The sequence below is a fragment of the Salmo salar genome, chromosome ssa09, assembly GCF_905237065.1.
Source record: "Salmo salar chromosome ssa09, Ssal_v3.1, whole genome shotgun sequence".
In the NCBI taxonomy this organism is placed as follows: domain Eukaryota; kingdom Metazoa; phylum Chordata; class Actinopteri; order Salmoniformes; family Salmonidae; genus Salmo; species Salmo salar.
In genome coordinates this window covers 136,063,349-136,070,301 of record NC_059450.1, presented here as the reverse complement: position 1 = coordinate 136,070,301, position 6,953 = coordinate 136,063,349, and the positions used below count along the sequence as shown (strand labels likewise).

The window sequence follows — 6,953 nt, the reverse complement described above, 5'->3', positions numbered from 1 at the left end:
AGTTATGAAAACTTAGGACACTAAAGAGGCCTTTCTACTGACTCTGAAAAACACCAAAAGAAAGATGCCCAGGGTCCCTGCTCATCTGCGTGAATGTGCCTTAGGCATGCTGCAAGGAGGCATGAGGACTGCAGATGTGGCCAGGGCAATAAATTGCAATGTCCGTACTGTGAGACGCCTAAGACAGCAATACAGGGAGACAGGACAGACAGCTGATCGTCCTCAAAGTGGCAGACCACGTGTAACAACACCTGCACAGGATCGGTACATCCGAACTTCACACCTGCGGGACAGGCAACAACAACTGCCCGGGTTACACCAGGAATGCACAATCCCTCCATCAGTGCTTGGACTGTCCACAATAGGCTGAGAGAGGCTAGACTGAGGGCTTGTAGGCCTGTTGTAAGGCAGGTCCTCACCAGACATTAGCGGCAACAACGTTGCCTATGGGCACAAACCCACCGTCACTGGACCAGACAGGACTGGCAAAAAGTGCTCTTCACTGACGAGTCATGGTTTTGTCTCACCAGGGGTGATGGTCGGATTCGCGTTTATCGTCGAAGGAATGAGCATTACACCGAGGCCTGTACTCTGGAGCGGGATCAATTTGGAGGTGGAGGGTCCGTCATGGTCTGGGACGGTGTGTCACAGGATCATCGGACTGCGCTTTTTGTCATTGCAGGCAATTACAACGCTGTGCATTACAGGGAAGACATTCTCCTCCCTCATGTGGTACCCTTCCTGCAGGCTCATCCTGACATGACCCTCCAGCATGACAATGCCACCAGCCATACTGCTCGTTCTGTGCGTGATTTCCTGCAAGACAGGAATGTCAGTGTCCTGCCATGGCCAGCGAAGAGCCTGGATCTCAATCCCATTGAGCAGGTCTGGGACCTGTTGGATCGGAGGGTGAGGGCTAGGGCCATTCCCCCCAGAAATGTCCGGGAACTTGCAGGTGCCTTGGTGGAAGAGTGGGGTAACATCTCACAGCAAGAACGGGCAAATATGGTGCAGTCCATGAGGAGGAGATGCACTGCAGTACTTAATGCAGCTGGTGGCCACACCAGATACTGACTGTTACTTTTGATTTTGACCCCCCCGCCCCTTTGTTCAGGGACACATTATTCAATTTCTGTTAGTCACATGTCTGTTCAGTTTATGTCTCAGTTGTTGAATCTTGTTTTGTTCATACAAATATTTACACATGTTCAGTTTGCTGAAAATAAACGCAGTTGACAGTAAGAAGACATTTACTTTTTCGCTGAGTTTATAAAGAACAAAAACTATTCGGGTGCATCCTGTCTCCTATTTGAGTCTGGCCACAGCACCTCATCAACATCACAAGAGATGTTCTCTCTGGCTAAACAGTGGGGGAAGTAGCGTCTGAAGTGGCGTATCCAGCCCTGGCATGCTCCCTCATGTCACCACAGGCCTCCTCCATCACCTGGAGAAGGGGTATGCGATTATATACCTTCCAACGCCATGCCGAAAATAACTCTTCTATTGGGTTTAGAAATGGAGAATATGGTGGCAGGTTGAGCATCAAAACTTGTGGATGGTCAATGAACCAATTGCGGACCAGAGCAGCACGGTGGAAACTTACGTTGCCCAGATGGCAACAAACCTGGACTGCTCTGGCCCATTCCTCTGGTCATTGGGAATGAGGATATTATGTAGGATGTCAAGGAAGGTGATAATGTGGGCAGTATTTTAAGGACCAAGAGTGGCATGATGATGAAGGACACCGTTCTGACTAATGGCTGCACACATTGTGATGTTGCCACCACGCTGTCCAGGGACATTGACGATGGCGCGGTGTCCTATGAGGTTTCTTCCCCTGCATCTTGTTTTGGCTATGTTAAAGCTGACATCAACGTAGACGAAATCATGATGCTCTGCAACAGCATCTAGTTCCATAACTCTGAAACAGACAAGATATTATTGCATGACAGTATGAATAGACAGAGCAGTCAATATGTAGCACAATATGTACACTGGAATAAAGTACCAATGACAGGATAGTATAGCTTACGTATTCATAGCGCAGTTGTTTCACACTGTCAGAATTTCACTCAAATGGTACTCTGTAGAGCTGCTTCATACAAATCTGATGGCGTTTCAGGAGACGGCCAAGTGCGGATACACTCACACTATTTATGTTACTGAATGTTGTGTTGTCAGTGATGATGTGGGGTTGCAGTTGTCATAAACGTATGCGGTTGTTTAAAATGACCATATTCATTGTGTTGGTCCTGCTCTGCAGTGAACAGCCGGTTTCTTCCTCCATTGAAGGGTTGTCTAGCAATTCTGCAAAAACATGTGAATGGTTAGGGTGCAAGATTTCCTTCAGTATGAAATGGTAACTGTAGTGCTGTAAGTACAGGAGCATGGTATAGAGGGTAGGTTTACTTACCTGTTCTCATTTTGAAATGTCCGGATGACACTTGCTGCAGTGTAGCAGCTCAAGTTAAGTTGTAGGCCTGAGGTATAGGCCTGACCTCTGCCCAGCCTCCATGAAACTCAACCAAAACAGCCCGGATCTCATCTGTGATCGTTCTCCTCGTCCTTGTCCCAGCCCCCCCCCCCCCCCCATTTAATGATGTGTCTAATGTAGAGAACTGTGTTGAGTGTTTTGCAAAAAGTGTTTTACAATTGCAAACTGAGTGTAAAGATAACGTGTTTGCACGTTTGCAGACTTGGTCTGAAGATTAGGCACATGAGTTAATGGTTTCACTGAGTGTGCCTCAAGTCCCACTTTAGTGTGTAAGTGATTGTAAAAAAACTGTAAACCGCTGTACATCACATGTAGGCCACAGCTTTTCTTAGGAAGTTGTGGCTAAAAGGGTTACTGCATGACTTCCTTCCTGTTGCGGACATAGTTCTCTAAAATATTTGATTGCCTACTACATGATTTGATTCTAACCCATACAAGAATAACAACGTTACATTTGCAGTTTCAGAATTGAGGATGTACAACCAAGCAACGTTAGCCTACGCAAGGAAACAGGCTACAATTGGAATAATTTTAGGATGGGTCACTACCACTCAACACACACTGTAACTCCTCTGAAGTCAAATCTCGTATACCCAAATACTTCTCTACAGCTGCCACCACAACGTCTACTGTATTTTCTGTGATTTCCGTTCCATTTCTGCGTGGATTACTCTGATATGCTGCTACGCAGTTCAAGTACTGGTGTTTGTTTGTCAGCGAGCCAAATATGGTAGTCGTCACTAGTTACCACAGCCACAAAGTCATACAAAGGATTACTCCTTCCGGTTGCTTACATAGTTCGCAAAAATATTTCATTGCCTTCTACATTATTTGATTCTAGCTCAGACAATAATAATTCCCACAGCCACAAAATCATAAAGGATTACTGCATGACTTCTATCCGGTTGCGTACATAGTTCCCTAAAATATTTGATTTCCTCCTAAATGATTTGATTCTAACCCAGACAAGAATAATGAATCTGAAAATCCAGGTTTGAGGAAGGACAACCAAGTAGCCTACGCAAAGAAACAGGCTACAGTTGGATTATTTTTAGTATGTGGAGGTATAGGCCTGACGTCTCCTGCCCTGCACTATGGATACAAAAAAACAGATCTACATTAGAATTTAATGAGAGAAATTGTGCGTTGTGGGAATCAAGACATTTAGACAAACAGTTAGCTGCAGCTGCTAGATTCAACCTCTTTTTCGTCTGTACCCCCTGTATATAGCCTCGTTATTGTTATATCATTTTCTTCTGTTACTTTTTGATTTAATTTTGTACTTTATTTATTAAATATTTTCTTAACTCTATTTCTTGAACTGCATTGTTGGATAAGGTCTTGTAAGTAATCGTTTCACAAAAAGGTATACATCTGTTGCATTCGGCGCATGTGAAAAAGCAAGCCGCACACTAGGCGCTCATATGCAATAATTTAATAACCTAATAACCAACGTTTCGACAGACAAGCTGTCTTCATCAGGGTTTAATGACGAACGCTGCGGGTCACTCGTTTATATAGTGTCAAAGGACACACACAGGTGTCTGTAATCATGGCCGGGTGTGGCTTGATATCATTGGTTAATTTACAGATATAAATAGAACATAAATGGATAGCATACGATCATAGATCGATGCTCCGAGATTCATACTTTTAATTCGCGCTTCGTTTTACCCACATCATTTTTTACCACAAGGACAAGTTATAAGATAAATAACTGCCTTAGTGGAGCACGCGATAACACCTTTGATTGGGTTCTGTTTCCCTGTTTGGGGGTGTTTGAAGGATCTACATTTGTAAGTGCCATTGCATTGAGCGCAGCCAGTACACTTGTAGTTTCCATCCGGTAGAGGCGCAAATATACGCTGTGCTGGGGTTTTTGGGGTGGTAAATCAGAGTTGACCAATTTATCTCTGATATTTCTGCCCCGCGAGAATATAACCAAGGGAGGGTCCGAAAACATTACCGATACTGTCATCGGATCTTAGAATCAGTGGCGGTTTTAGACCATTTCAACTGGTGGGGCCAGTTGTACTGTTAGAGGGGCTAGTTACATTAGACGTTAATGTTGTCATATCGTTTTGCATGTGGTACGATACTGTTGTATTCCGCCTAAAGCCGTCCCCCTAGAAAATGTGTGGGTTAAATTAGTGTTCCGAGTTGCCACTTTCTAATAGGTTGAAAAAAAATAAAGATAGCAAAAATGAGTTATGTAAAAATTATTTCATACTCCACAATTAGGGGGGCCACAAGGGGGTCCAAAATTGTTGTCACAGGGGCACTGCCGCCCCCCCCCCCAGAACCACTAGTGCTTAGAATGTGAAAATGTTTGAACGATTCCCTTAATTTGTTCAGTGCACTTTGAATAGCGGGTAATAAGAACACAGGAATGCTTCTTTTTGGGAGACTGTCCTTGATAGAGACCATGTCTCGATTTGTTTTGGGTTTTCTCAATGGCAGTATTAATCTGACCATTTTTGTACCCCCTCTTGAATTTTCTTTGCATCTCAGCCATATTTCTGTCGAAATCTGATTGATTTTTGCAAATTCTTTTGATTCGACAGAATTGGCTGTAGGGCAAACTGTTTTTCCAAGGGAAGCGGGTGACAGCTATCAGTCCTCAAACTGTTACCATCAGAAGGTTTCCTGTAAAGATCCGTGTATAGAACATTATCCTCACACAAAATCTGAAGATCAAGGAAACTGATTTGATGTGTGTCAGATTGCATAGTAAATCTCAGGTGCTCAGAACAAGAGTTAAGAACAGCATGGAATGCCTGGAGCTGCTTTGCATCACCCCTCCACATGTGACAAATAACATTTGACTTGAGTAAATATATCTTTATAGTAAAATACTACTTGAGCAAACGTCTGAAAGTATTGGTTTTAAATATACTTAAGTATAAGAAATAAATGTAATTGCTAAAAAAGTAAATGTAATTGCTAAAAAAAGTGTAATTGCTAAAATATACAAGTATCAGAAGTAAAAGTGTAAATCATTTCAAATTCCTCAAACCAGAACACCATTTTCTTGTTTTTTTATTTATTTACGAATAGCCAGGTGCACACTCAGACATAATTTCCAAACAAAGCATGTGTGTCGACCAGATCAGAGGCAGTAGGGATGACCAGGCATGTTCTGTTGATAAGTGTGAATTGGACCATGTTCCTGTCCTGCTAAGCATTCAAAATGTAACCAGTACTTTTGGGTGTCAGGGAAAATGTACATGTAGTAAAAACTACATTATTTTATTCAGGAATGTAGTGAAGTAAAAGTTGTCAAAATATAAATAGTAAAATAAAGTACCGTAATTTCCGGACTATAAGCCGCAACTTTCCCAGGCTTTGAACGTCGCGGCTTAAACAATGACGCGGCTAATATGGATTTTTCCCGCTTTCACATTTTTTTCAAAAAAAAAAACACATTCTGTGACGTGCTCAGTTTTTTTTGGCGGCATGAAGCTTTCATTAGACCAATGAAATTGCCGAACGGGTTAAGGTCAAACATCTTTTTTGTTTACTGTTTAGATTAAATCGAGCGCTCTCAAACTAACCATCATTCTGATTACGGTAGTCATTTTGTCACCCTGATTCCTGGGGGCACAACAAAGTATTTGCAGCCACTCGACATCAGTGTAAATTTAAGGTGGCGCTCCGTGTTCAGCGGGAGGCTTGGATGACAAGTGGGGAGAAATCCTTCACTAAAACGGGCCACATGCGAAGAGCAACTTATGGTCAAGTCTGCCAGTGGGTCCTGACAGCGTGGAGCATTGTCAAAAAATCCACTATCATCAACGGGTTTCGAAAGGCTGGACTGCTGCGTGTTGAAGAGGGCTCAGCGGGGGATTTGCCTCCGGATGAAAGTGACGAGGGCGACAATGAAAACGATCCAATATCGGATGAAACAATTCTGAGGCTATTCAACTCCGACACCGAAGGAGAGGACTTCAGTGGTTTCAGTGCACAGGAGGAGGAAGCCGTGTTTCGTTAAAGCCTGTGTAAAGTTCATTTGTTTCAATGTACCGGTAGGCACCTGCGGCTTATAGACATGTGCGGCTTATTTATGTTCAAAATAATTAAAAAAAAAAAAAATTCAGTGGGTGCGGCTTATATTCAGGTGCGCTTAGTCTGGAAATTACGGTACAGATACTCAAAATAACTACTTGAAAGTATTTTTATTTAAGCACTTTACACCACTGGAAAGGACCCATTGTCACAGCTGTCAAAAGGATCGGACCAAAGTGCAGCGTGGTTGTAGTTCCAAATTTTATTACATCCGTGAAACTTTGCAAAACATAAATAACTGAATTAACAAAACAACAAACCGTGACGCAGAGAGAAACAACCACTACTCAAAAGATAATCACCCACAAAACCCAGGAAGAAAAACCCCTACTTAAATATGATCTCCAATCAGAGGTAACGAGGACCAGCTGCCTCCAATTGGAGATCAACCCCA

At 42.9% G+C, this 6,953-nt stretch overlaps 1 long non-coding RNA gene across 1 annotated transcript; it reads right to left on the bottom strand.

The window, feature by feature from the left end:
* Positions 1-1,105: 1,105 nt before the first annotated feature.
* On the bottom strand, positions 1,106-3,238 carry LOC106613042 (uncharacterized). Its single transcript, XR_001330413.2, has 3 exons — positions 2,414-3,238; positions 2,033-2,307; positions 1,106-1,921 (listed from the first exon to the last, which is right to left on the bottom strand). It is a non-coding gene; the product is annotated as an uncharacterized lncRNA (long non-coding RNA).
* Between the last annotated feature and the right edge of the window lie 3,715 nt (positions 3,239-6,953).